General features: G+C 45.2%; 1 protein-coding gene across 3 annotated transcripts in view; it reads right to left on the reverse strand.

Moving 5' to 3' along the window:
* The window catches only part of Acvr1 (activin A receptor type 1), a 129,412-nt gene that overhangs the window by 88,394 nt on the left and 27,309 nt on the right, over nt 1-13,709 (reverse strand). For all 3 annotated transcript variants that reach the window (XM_021149842.1, XM_021149833.2, XM_029470101.1), the window contains exon 2: nt 11,979-12,074. The gene's annotated coding sequence lies outside the window, so the exon portion shown is untranslated. The remainder of the gene's footprint in view (nt 1-11,978; nt 12,075-13,709) is intronic.

Genomic DNA, 13,709 nt, shown 5'->3' on the forward strand with positions numbered 1-13,709 from the left:
TTTTTTTTGAGACAGGGTTTCTCTGTATAGCCCTGGCTGTCCTGGAACTCACTTCGTAGACCAGGCTGGCCTCGAACTCAGAAATCCGCCTTCCTCTGCCTCCCAAGTGCTGGGATTAAAGGCAGGCGCCACCACCAAAATGAACTTTTCCTCTTTAAGAGCTGATCACCTCTGGTATTTTGTCACAGAAAAGGAAAGCTGATGAACACATAACCTAACAATGGCATTATCATTACAGTCCCCCCCCCACCCCCCACCCCCCACCCCCCAATGGTGTATTCCATGCTGTGTGTATCTATACATCAGGGGAGGGCTACAGTCTGATATAATTAACATGGGACAGCATCTAAGAAAGGACTCATGAGGCACTGGAAGACAACTAAAAAAAGGGATGAGGGGGGGCCTGTAGCTCATCTACCAGAGTTGGGAGAAACCCCTCAGGAGGTGCTGTAAAGTTCCAATGACACTTCAAAGAGGAAGTAATTTGGGCGAAAGGCTAGAGATAGGCCTATTTCCATAATACATGCTATTACCAAGACTACATTATCTTTGCTACTTGAATACCCAGCTTCCATATCACAAGCAATTTTATATCAGTAACCACAAAGCACAGATGTTTTTTCCACACTTTAATTTCATGCCATTAAGCATTCAGTCCACTAACACTATGACAGATTCTTGATTTGGGGTTATTATTAATTAGGGTAGTTTTGCACCCTGCCTCATTTTGATAGATTCATCTTAAAAAATGAAACATGCCTGCTATTGGTGACATTCACACTCTTCATCACAAGCTTCCACCTTCCACACCTGTGCTTAATTTACATCAGCACGAGCTGAAGCTCTGGCTTTCTGGCCATTTGCAACGTCAAGTCTCTGAAGACGCATCTTACCTGACAATTGATAGGAACGATCTATATTTACCATCAATAACCCAATTCCCAAAGGTGGCAGAATGACTAATGTAAATTAGGAATTCACCCAGAGCCTTATGCATGCCAGGCAAGGGTTATACCCTCCAGTTCAGAACCTCATTCACAGAGTGATTTGGTTTGAGTGACTGCTCAGTCACTTGAGTGTTTCATTATGTATCCTGAGTTGTCCTTGAACTTGCAGCATGACCATGGCTGGCCTCAGACATGCAATCCTCCTGTTACAGCCTCCCAAGTACTGAGATTATACAGGTATGCATCACCACAACCAACTTCACAAAGGTTCTCGTATTGTTTTTAATAAAAATGGTCTCTCTTTGTCCAATGATTTAAAAAAACAAAATACTTACATGCGTTTGTATAAACTGGTTACTTTTAAGTCAACTTGGCACAAGCTCAAGTTATCTGAGAGCAAAGAACCTAAGGGGGGAAATGCCTGCATGAGATCTGGCTGAAGGCAAGCCTGTAGGGCATTTTTCTAATTAGTGATTGATATTGAAGTGTCCAGCCCATTGTGGGTGTAGCCATCCCTGGGCTGGTTGTGTTGGGTTCTCTAAGAAATCAGGCTGAGCAAGCCATGGGAAACAAGCCGGTAAACAGCACTCTTCCGTGGTCTCTGCATCGGCATGTGCCTCTAGGTTTCTGTCCAGTTGGAGCTCCTGCCTTGGCTTCTTCCCTCAATGGACTGTGATTCAAGATACATAAGCCAAAAAAAAACTCCTTAACTCCCTAAGTTGCTTTTGATCATGGGGTTTCATCATAGAAATAGCAACCCTAAGACACAAATGTGTGTGTGTGTGTGTGTGTGTGTGTGTGTGTGTGTGTGAACTTTATGCTATACCTGAGTCTAAGAAGAAACGCAAGGGGTGGGGTTTAAATTCAGTGACAGAGAGCACTTGCCCAATACATGCAAGGGCCTAGGTTTAATCCACAAGACCAGACAAAATGCAATATTTTAATTCAAGAAAAACTAGAAATAACCTGTTATCCCAATGTTTCCCCAGGTGCTAATGCTCTCCATGAAGTTCCAACAAAAAGAATCTAACATCTAACCAGCACCATCTGCACAAGTTGGCTTCCCCTGCCCTCCAGTCCCGGGTGCCCAGTGTCTATCTGAGTTTAGTAGGCAGAAGAGAAGGACTCAGGCAAGGATTATCCAAAACAGCAGGGTCATTGGACATGGAGCCTGCTGGTCCTTCCCAGTGGCTATATGGGAATATGGCAGAGGCAGGGCAAAATACAGCTCATAATTTCAGAACTGCTTCCCTTGAGATGGGATGTGAAGGGCTGGAGACATGCTCAGTGGTTCGGAACTTGTACAGCTCAGACAGAGGATCTGAGTTGGTTCCCAGCACCCATGCTGTGCAGCTTACAACTGCCAGTAATTAAACTCATCTGTGGCCTCTGTGGGCACCCCACTCACAAACATATACCCAAGCACATACCCAGCCTACATACATACATACATATATAATTTAACTCTTTAAAGACAGGGCATGAAACTACAATGGATACAGAAAGGAAATAACCTTAGCCGTCCCTGTGTTCATCACTCACTATTGTCAACAATTCTTAGAAAAACTCGCTGTCTGATTCAGAAGACTAAGCCCTAGTCCGTTGCATGAGCATTTTGATCTCTCTGACTTTGCCTTTCTACTCTTTAGGTCCCAAAGGGGAGTGTTAATCTCTGGGGTTTTAGAATGGTTCATTTTCTTCTAACATTGGCAGGAAAAGAAAAAAGCTAGCTTCTCAGTTTAACTTTGAAGGCATCAAGGGCCCACAGTCGTCCCTGGAGTTTAACCTGGAGCACTTGTGTTTCTTGTGCATACAGTGACCTGCAGCCAGGCTTATTTTAAGACAAGACACACCACTGGTTCTACTGAGCCTCTTAGAACTTATCACCAGCCCTAAGCGGGTTTAACACACTATGAAGTTTCCTCCCATTGTTATGCTCTCTGGGTACATAAAGAGTATGGCCACAGTTGTGTCTGGAAACGTTTTTATTTTAAATATAATTTTGGATGGACTTTACAATCACATACACACAAATAAAATATACCCATATTCTACTTCTGACTTAAAGTCAACACACACCAAATTCTAAATTAAAGTCAACTCCTGACACCCTTGCAAAGACAAATCCAATCTTTAAGGCATATCTCTCTGTGTTTGTCTCCCTGTCTAACGAACGAGGTAAATAAGTGCAAGTACTCCACAGAAGTAAGGTCCGGCCTGCACTGGAAATACCCAAGGAAGTTCTCTAGAAGAATATGAATGCTTCCCACCTCTGGGGTTCACTGGTAAAGGAACCTAGGATCTCATACACCCAGTCACTGCACTACCATTCCTCATACACACCATGAATTCATGGATACAGACATAATTGTCCACACACATATATACATATACACACATATATCACATATACACACATACATACACACACATATAATACACATACATGGATATACATACATACATACATACATACATACACATACTCACATTGAATTATGAGTGTTTGGTTTTTTTTTCAGTCAATGGTGTGGTCTGAATGTTTGTGAACTCCAGAAATCTTACATGCTAAAATCTAACCACCAGTGTGGTGATATTAGGAGGGAGGCCTGGAAGCAGCAAGAGCGAGGGACCTCATAGGTTCCGTGCCTGCCTATGCAGGATAAATGGGGCTCCCTGGAGCTGCCTTTCAGTTCCCACCATGTGAGCACACACTAAGATCCTCATGTTTTGTTTCCTTTCCCAAGGAAATGGCCAGCGCGCTGCACACTCCTCAGTCATAATCCCTTCTGCTCCCTGATACCAGTTAAACCCAGCGTGAGCCAGACAGCCTGAGTTAGAATCCCAGCCCTGCATTTGCTGCCTAGAAGGCATAGGCACTGACTACATAGTCTTCATTTCCTTCATCTGTAAAATTAGATTAAAACTCATGCTTGCCTGGCACAGCTATTATAGGAATTACGTGAGCTAATACATATAAAGCCCTCAGAACAGAGCCTGGTAGGAAGAAACGCCATTTCAAGGTGAGTTATCACCATTACCGACACTCCCGTGACCATAACCCTGACCTTTATAACACTCATTTCCTTCCTTTCCTTAATAGATTTCACTTTTACCAACTTGGAAAAAAAAAAAAAAAAAAAAAAAAAAAAAAAAAAAAAAACCCTGGCAGCCCCTCCAACCTGTCTCTGCTGACTTCTCCCAGTCTGAGAGCCACGGCAGAAGGCATGGAGAGGTAGGTGCTGACTCAGCCCTACTGGATCATCTTCACTTCCACTATGAATAATAAATCACCTGGCAAGTCTCACAATGGACTGCAACCCAGCTCTGCCCACAGCCGGGCTAAAAACAATGGCAAGAGCAATGATCCCTCGACCAGGAGTGTTTACCAGCAGAATAAAGGCAACCCTTCAGATTAATAACCCCTGCGTGTGCGTTCCTATTCACATCCCCCAGCCCTATTCAGGTTCCTGGCATCAGCCAGCAAACAGAAGACTGAAACCAGAGCCCCACCAGCCAGCCAGCCAGCCAGCAACCCAGCCAGCCAGCCAGCCAGCCAGCCAGCCAGGTCTTCAACACACATTACTATTCTTCATCAATATGGACACACACACACACATCTACCAGCAATACTTTGAACCCATTTAAGTGTCTATAAAGTATAGAAAGACAGACTATCACATCTGGAACTCACCCAAGCTCTTGAAAAAATACAAAACTGACAGTCATGTCCTGACATTTAGACAATCTGTACTGAAGAGCTACCGTGGTGTGTCAAAGGCCATTCCCTATCTAATATTAATTGCCAGCGGGTTACATTTCCTCAGAGCAGCCCCTTTGGTTTGCCATCGAAATAAAAACTACAGGAGGAAAAAGTTCCACACTTTTCCAAAGATGCCTAACATAAAGGCCCTGTCTAAAAGAGCAGTTTGTTCACAGATCTTACTTTGCCATCTGTAGTCAAAAGATAAACAAAGCCATGCTTGGCAGTGCTAGCCCTCATGGTGGAGCCTGTGAGTGGCCTTTGGAAGAGGGGTTTACAGCCAGAAACCTTGGGATAGCTCGTAGTCAGAAAGCAGTTCCCACCAAAGAAAGACAGGCTGCCTCTCAAAGTATTCCTCAATTGTCTCTCCCTCTGTATCTAATCTCAGTCTCCTCCTGCCTGATATTTCCTGGGCATAAACAAATCAGCCTCATGACTAAGTATCCATTACTAATATCACCAAGTATTCCCCTCCAGATCCACCTCCCCCAGCGCTAGCCAAAGGGTTCATCTGGTAAAGAGGACTTAGCACCCAGCGTGAGAATCAGAGTTCAATCCCTGGACACCACATGGCGGAAGGAGAGAACCAACTCTTACAAATTGCCTGCTGCCCTCCACAGGTGTGTCGTGATGTGTACACATGCACACACGTGCACACGGGTCATAAGAATATTTACCAGAACAGAATTATCTCCCCCAGAGTGCTTAGGTATGCGCCCTGTTCTTCTCAACTGCTATCCTCTTGCAACAGAAAGGCTTAAACTCTTGGGTCCTAGGTCCCCATCCTCAGGCAGTATGCAGGGGGACATCCACCCTTCACTGGTGTCCACTGCAACTGGGTGTCAAAAATATCCAACTGTGGGTACAATGCTTTCCTTTCAGATTCCGCCATGACCACGAAGAGGAGACTCTGTGGCTGGGGGGTTTGTTCATGTTTCTTTCACCTACAAAATGAAGCTAAGGGCACCAACTTCCCAGTATTTTCAAAACAGAAAAGGGGCAAATTATCCTAGACTGGAAACCTATAGGCAACAGGTAGGTATTTAGTCACCTCTTTTGAAGAGATAGGACTGCCTGTCCCCTCAACACAGAGCCCAGTGTGGAAGATGCCTAAGGGAGGCTTCATGTGAGCCAAGGCTAAGGAATACAGAATGAATGCCAATAAGACCAACGTTTGACATCATTCTATTATCTTCTAGAATGACGCAATAGGGTGGTTGGTTTTGGGTTTTTTTGTTTTTAATTATTGTGCACGTGTGTGTGTGTGTCTGTGTCTGTGTCAGTGTGTGTGTGTGTGTGTGTGTGTGTGTGTGTCTGTGTGTCTGTGGGTGTATGCACGCACACATCACATGTACCCAGGCCTGTGTGATACCACAACACACCTACAGAGGCCAGAGGACAACCTTTGTGGTCTGGTTCTCTGGTAAATGCCCAGAATCCATCTCAAGTAATGTGGCTTGGGGGTCAGCACCTTTACCTATAAACCATCAGTGAGATATTTTTTGTACTGTGTGCTTTGAACAGGGAGGTTCAACAATACCAGGAAGGGGACACAATGTAATGTGTTGTGTGACTCTTCTATCAAACTTTTAAAGAGTGTGATTTTTTTTAAATAGCATTTATATCCATTTCTGTGGTTACAAATCTGAACCCAGACAAATAGTTTTAAAACTGCCAACCAGCTTCATTCTATGGGTAACCATTAAGTTTTAATCAGATGTGGTTCGATTTCTGGAACAGTGAACATTAAGAGGGGCTCATCGTGGAAATTGTGCAAGAGGAGGAGGGAGAACAGAGGGGAAAGGACTGGAGAGGATAAAGAGTAAAGGAAGGAGGAGGAAGAGGAGCAGGAGGTGGGAGGGGAAAGGAACAAAAGAACCGCCCCCCAGCCAATCAGTGATAGCGGCTGCTGGCTGGGAATACTTCCTCCCTCTTTGCAGCTGTCGTCTCCCGCAGTTGGCACCAAGCGCTGCCAATCTGGGCCTGGCTTCCAGTGAGGACAGCCTTGTTTTATTGGCTACTTAGGCAGTGCACACACCATTAATGGAGTTTTTATCTCCCCTTTTTCCTGTCAGTACAGAACCAGCCAGTCTGACTCTGTTATTATCATTAAGAAAGCTTTTTCTCCCTCCCCCAGACACACGCTCTTTAATCCAAACAACATCTGGGAAACTCCTGCTCTATCATGTAGGAAGGAAACAGATATAGAGGGATAGGTGAAAAAGCACAGCTCGAGACTCCACTGAACAACCAATAAATTCCCAACAGGCAAACTTCTCTTGAGCCACCCTGGACCTCTTGTCTGAACCGCTGCTAGTGGTCTCAAAAGTTCACTGGGACAAGCCAGTATCACTTTGAACTGTAACAAGGCTATTGCCATTTTGACGTGTTGCAGCATTTCTTTAAAAAACAAGCAAAAGGAAATTAAAAAACAGAAGAAAGAAATGGTGAGAATGTGATATATTGGAAATATCTTTGCTAAGAAGTCCAATTTAAAAAAAAATGTTTAGAAGATTCTTTTTTAAAGTGTTGGTTTTGTTTTTTTTTTTTTCCCTCAGAAAGGGTAAATACAAGGACCGTCTATAAGACATCACAGTGAGTCCATCAGTAATGTAGGAACTAACAGGAAAACCTCGTGTCATTAAACCCACATAATACATCCTTTTGCCATGGACCGCTGTCTCCTTCTCAGCTAAAGTGCCCTTCTCCTTAGATCACGCTTTGTACGGGAGAGCCCACAAAGCCAGCCACACTCCAGTTCACACTGGTGGAGGAGCTTGCAGCCACTCAGCCCTTGGTCCCTTCCCTTAGTCTTGCTGTCAGAAAAACATGCATGCCCTGCTCTGTCTGTACTGCAAGCTCAAACAGGGCTTACGGAGACCTAAAAGTAGGTCCCTCCAACGCTGATCTTAAGTAAACAGAACATAAAAATGTAAGAAGTCCAATACACAGGTGCCAAGCCGTCCCTCCTGCCCACTCTACAGTGTCTCTACTGCTCTACGACCAGTTACGTAAGGTTAGAAGTGTTTGCTTGCCCAGAAATGCTCATTTACACCCGAACTGAACATCGGAGTCTAAGCAAAAGTTAACCATTCACTCTTCCTTTTCCTATTATTGTTTCCATTCAGGAGAAAAGGGGAAGGGAAAGTCACCGAGGGTCTGAGCTACAGGCTGGTGCTCCCAGGAAGCTGGGCCTAATGACAGTCTCCATAAGGTAACGTGATCCTCTCGCAGTGGGAGACTTGAGTAAGGGCTGGCCTCTCTCTGCTCTCCACTTTCTATTGTCCCACCCTGCAGGGCCAGCTGTTTCTGACAGCCAAATTGCTGCATGCTAAGCAATGAATGCTGTCAGGGAAGGAATTTTCATCTCTATAATGCATAGGCCTCCGTAGACAAATTATACAGCTTATGGTGCTGGCTGCAGGAGGCTGCTCCAGGCTTGAAGTGCTGCCAAAACACAGCCTGTCCTCCACGATCCCCAGCCCCAAGGTGACAAGGCAGTCACCAGAAATGAATCTGAATGGCCACATAGAATTGGAACATATGTTTTTCAGAGACAAACACAACCTGTGGGGAACAGCCCTCTCACACCAATCTACGATGTACTGGTAAAGTGTGAGCGCTCCCCAAGCTATCTCACAGCACAGAGCACAGAGCACAGCATCTTTTGATACCTTGACATCTTGTGTCAGCCCAGACCAGCAGCACCTCCTTCAGCTCTCTGCTTCTGGGGAAAATTAGACTTACCCAGAAGATGTTACTACTTCTCAGAAGGCAACAAAATGGAAGAGACCCAAAACTAGTGCTCGTTTGTGATAAAGAAGGGTCCCAACGGGTGCTTTATAGAAGCATCCACCGCCGTTGTCCAACCCCCACCCCAGCCCTTCCAGTAACGACGCCAACCTGGGATACCAAGAGCTCCTTTTCTGAGTCCATGCTGAAAGACTACATCAACCAGCATGCACCCTGAACTGGATTTGGGGTGGGATGTGTCCTAGACTGGTCCACCCATGGTGAGTCGCTTTACCGGGGCAACTAGAAAAGGAAAAGTTTGGTTTCCTCAGGATGCTTGAATGTGGAAGACTATGCCACGGTACCCCTGCCAACATAGAGGGAAATCCTGTCTGAGACTGAGTCTGACAGTGGAAGAATGTGAGCACCAGGACAGGGAGTGGGGGTAGGGACAGGTTCCTGGGAGACTACTTGTTGAGCATTGATCATCCCAGATCTGAAACAGCCACTCAGGGTCACGCTCCCTGAGCTTTTGAGGCCTTACAAAAATGCAAACTAAGCAATGTACACCATCTCTCCTCTGACAGCATCCAAATACACACCTTCTACCTTCTCATGAAAACCAGGACAAAAATCAAACACTTCCTTGAAGCTCTTTTGTCTGCTGTAAGCTGGCAATGGGACGTTCAGCCTAATTCAGACCCTTCTGTAAAGCAAGTCTAGATGTCTGACCTGAATTCATGGAGAGATGAGCTGGGGAGGCTTGGGATCTGCATTTTCCTTTGGTGTTATACATCTTCGAATGGAATAAGTGGCATAAAGAAAATCGACTGGAACCTAGTGTGTAGGCTTGGGTCTGCAATCCCAGTACTTAAACGGCTAAGGCAGAAGAGACATCATAAGATTAAAGCCAGCATAGGCTACAAAATAAAACCCTGTCTCAATAAATAAATAAATCGCAGATCACACAGTCCATGTCAATAAGACCAGCTAGGAACCCCTGGAAGCCATGAGCAGAGCAGGAGAGAGGACAGCTCCACTTTGCTGGCCACTCCAGCCAGTCACAGCACACGCACCTGCATGCCATGAGCTGCCAAGGGCCGTCACTCACTGGATCCTGCAGCCGTCCACTTTATCATTAACCACTGACTGGCAGACAAGGGCAGGGTCCAGATCAAGAACATCCAGAACAGTCAGACAGAGGCATATGCAGACCAGGGTGGACTCCCAGCCACTCACAGCAAACTATAAATATCCTCGTGGCTGCAGACGTGCCAGCGCCACAATTCTCCCCCCGACCCCCACCACGTTGGTTACAGAAATACAGCCAGGACTTTCTCCCAAGAAAGTCAACCAGGCGTGGCAAAAATAGGAGATGTACATACAGCCTACTCAGCACCATGGAAGGCCTTATGTCTAACCTCTATCTTGTCCATCCTTGGCTGAGAATAAACTGTACAATATAAATATGGTCAACGCCACTGGAAGGGGAAGAAGAGGAAAAAGACCAGCCTTGCCCTTCTCCTTTAAGACAATCACAGAGTCCCAGAGTTTATTTGGCTTTTAGAAGGAACCACTCTATAGAAATATCCCTGGCTATGAATATTGTTTTTATAAACAAACAAACAACCAGAACCACCGCAATCCAGAGCCAAAGGCAACACTCCTTACATTGACCTTCCAACGTGCTGCATACACTGCTGCTCCTAAGTATAGACAGATCTCTTCAACCAACTTCCTGCCCCTAGCAAGGATCATGCTAGCAATAAAATTCACCACAGAATGCAGAGGGCATTCCGGGCTCATTGAGTTCACTACCTGTCCTACCCACATGTTCGTGCTTTTTCCCATCGAGATGCTATAAGTATCTTTGGTATCCTCTCACAGCAGCAGAAATGATACTGTACTCAGGGGGGGGGGGGGCTAAGCAGAAATGATATGATCCACCCAGAAACCTTTTAATGAGAATGGTCACTCTGGGCAGAGGTCTGATGTGAAACTCACCTGTTACTAGAGACTCTCCGTGAGAACTCCAGGTTTCCTAGTTCAAAGGACAATGTGTTTAATCACACCGAGGTTACAGAAGCCCCACAATGCAAAATAAACGTCTCGGGCTTCAACAGTCATCCCTTAAATACTTTTAGGCTGAGGATTACCTAGTATGCACAATGTCATGGGTGTGGGCTCCAGCATTCCAAAACATGGTGGTGAAAGTGGAAGCAGAGGGGGAGGAATTTCATGCTAATCAAAACACTTCTAAACCAGCTAGCCCTATTGAGTTTGGAGGTAGATGTCTCAATGGAAAGACTAATGTAGAGTCTCAAAAAAGACCTCAGTGTATCAAGTGGGTCAGATCAGAGAGGCAACTGCAAGGTAACAGGATAGCTACCCATAGCCACTGTTGCCATGACTGACATAGCCCAGAGTGCACCACTAAAGTCAGAGTCTTGCAGGAGGCCGTGTGTAACATCCCCAAATCATGTGCCTCTGCCTCAACTTCTCCTGTATAAGAAAGACTAGCAGACACAACATCTGAACAGTCTCAGGTACCAAACATTGCTGTGCTAGCGATTCATCTACACATTATTATCCTGATCCTCCCAATACACACCATGGTACAATGAGTTATCTCCTTTTTATAGCTAAAAACACTGGAGGTTGCCAGTAGTTACGGAACGTAACTCCTCCAACATCACTCTGCTAAGGTGTGGTAGAACAGCAGGCCAGCTCCACGATGCTAACACTCCAGACCACTTGGTCCACTGCATTATATGCCTTTGCAATTCCCTCGCCACTGGGACACCTCAGCACAGGATTAACACTTTATGGGCGTGTCTATTGTGATGGGACACTGTCACTCTAAGTAATGGTTACATTACAAGGACTTTACCAGTCACTGGATTTGTCTATTATAATAAAACTTAAGATGAAATTGATCACTAAATACCAGTTTGGAAATACCAAAAAANAAAAAAAAAAAAAAAAAGGCTAAAATGAATCACCTTCAAATGTTTTTGTTCAAAAAAGTCCCAGCGTCACATTATCACTTTAAGAGTATTTAGAATGGCTGCATCCGTTCAAAGTAAGACAGGGACAAAAGGAAAAAGGAAACACTGATGACCTTAAAATTAAACCAAATAAAGCAGAGCATAATTAGTAAAGCAGCCGAAGAACCATGCTCCCAGGAAAGCAATGCACAACACCCGTGCATGCGGAGACACGAAATAAAACAACCGTCCCCTAGGAATGCCTGGCTGCCCTCCCTGACCGGACTGCAGCCTCCACTGCACAGCGGGAGATCATCTTCAGGAGCCTGCAAGCATCTTCTGGGGATGGTGGACAGACAGGATCCCCACGCTGAGGAGGATGAAGCCAAACTCCACTGGCAAGGATTATTCAATTCCAGTGAAAGTAAAGATTTCCAAGAGGCAGATGCTGCAGCAGCAAACTCTCAAGTAACCGTGACAAGTCTACCTGCCAACAGGCCTCAAACTTCATCCAGCAGACCTCCCAAGCCACCGTCCCAGCCAGCTTACCAGGCTTCTCTCTGCTCATCCACTGCAATATCACCTCTGTTCCTTTTCCAGACTGTCACTGAGGGGCTGGGTGACACAGGGGCAGCTCCTTTGTTCCTACCAAAAAGGAAGAAGATAACAAGACATTAACAAAACAAACGAAAGGTGGTGTAGGTAACCCAGTCAAAGAAACACACCATGACTTCAGGCTAAGGTGGTGTGGGTGTGGTCATTAGTGTCACCTAGAAGTCATGTCCACATCCTATTTCCTAGAGCACAGGGTATGTCTTCATTCATGGAAGAGGCCCCCTAAATGTTTGGGTGCTCAAGGCTTGGACCCCAAATAAGAGTTCGAAGTTTTGAGATATGTCTACAAGGGCTGATTTCCTCCGTGGATTAATCCCACTGATGGATTCACAATTTGATGCCATGAGACTGCAATGAAGAAACCAAGCCCAGAAGTAACCTTCTGTTTGTTTCTGGACACACAAGTCAACAAGTTGCCCCCTTTAACTTGTTTCTCTCAGATATCCGTCACAGCCACAACAGGCCGGACTTACACGGAGCTTATTAGGAATAGGGTCTTTACAAATTAATTACGCTAATTAGGTTAAGGATCTGGGGCTGAGATGATCCTGGATTATCTGTGTGGGTTTTAAGTCCGATGACAGGGTCTTTACAGAAGATGCAGGGAGAGAAGGAAAGAGACTGTGAAGAGGGAGGCCCAGACTGGAGTTATCCAGTCACAAGTCACGCAAAACTGGATCAAGCTGGAAAGAACAAGAAAGGAGTCTGCAGTCACACACCTGGAACACAGCCCTGCTGGCAGTGTCTGACTGCCTAGAACCTGGATAGAGTTGACTCCTATCACCAGAAGTCATCAAGTTTGCAAGAGATAGGAAGGAAAATGGCCTTTGGAATAGGAAGAGGAGAGGACCTTGAGCTTGTAAACTAGAGGAAGAAACGGCACTAGACATGGTCCTTCAAGAAAATAAATCCATGATGTGCTGCGGTAGGAATATCAATATAATACTAAAAAGGGAGAAAGAGCTAGCTCTGAGTATCTGATAGTCCTTCCCTTTGTCAAGAAAAATCCTTGAGAAACAAAACCTGGATGTCCACATCCTTAACTCCTGAACTTGGGAGTGCTGCTTACTTGACAAGGGACTCAGCAGATGCAATTAAATAAGGATTTGGAAGTGAGCTGATTATCCTAGATTATCCTGGTGGACCCTAAATATAACCACAAGCTTCCCTTTAAGAGGGGGACAGGGAGAAAGTGGAGAGACCACAGGAGCAAAGATTGAAAAGAAAAAAAAAAATGTCCATTACAAACAGAAGGGGCCACCAGCCCAAGGAAGCAAATTCCTCCTGAGAAGCCACTAAACTGTAAGGGAACAAACCCTTGTGTTTTGAGCTTTAAAATGTCATAACTTGGCAGAGCAGCAATAGCAAATTAATTTTTATGTTTCTATTCTGTTCTGACATTCAAGTAAGTTTTTCTTCTCTGAAATCTTCCTGAAATGAAACCCTCCTCTCTTGCACCTCTTAGCTCTCTGCTAAGCTGGTCCCAGTTAACTCTTCACCAATTCACAGTCATCACCTTGCACCCCTGATTAGCACTTCCGAGATCAGTTAGAGACCTCCTAAAACTAAGCAGTACATGGCTAAGCTGGTGAGATTGGCTCGGTGTGTAAATCAACTTTCAGGACCTGAGGTTGGATCCCAGAAGCCAAGTAAAGCAGACATTGT

Source organism: Mus caroli, chromosome 2, assembly GCF_900094665.2.
Source record: "Mus caroli chromosome 2, CAROLI_EIJ_v1.1, whole genome shotgun sequence".
NCBI lineage: Eukaryota > Metazoa > Chordata > Mammalia > Rodentia > Muridae > Mus > Mus caroli.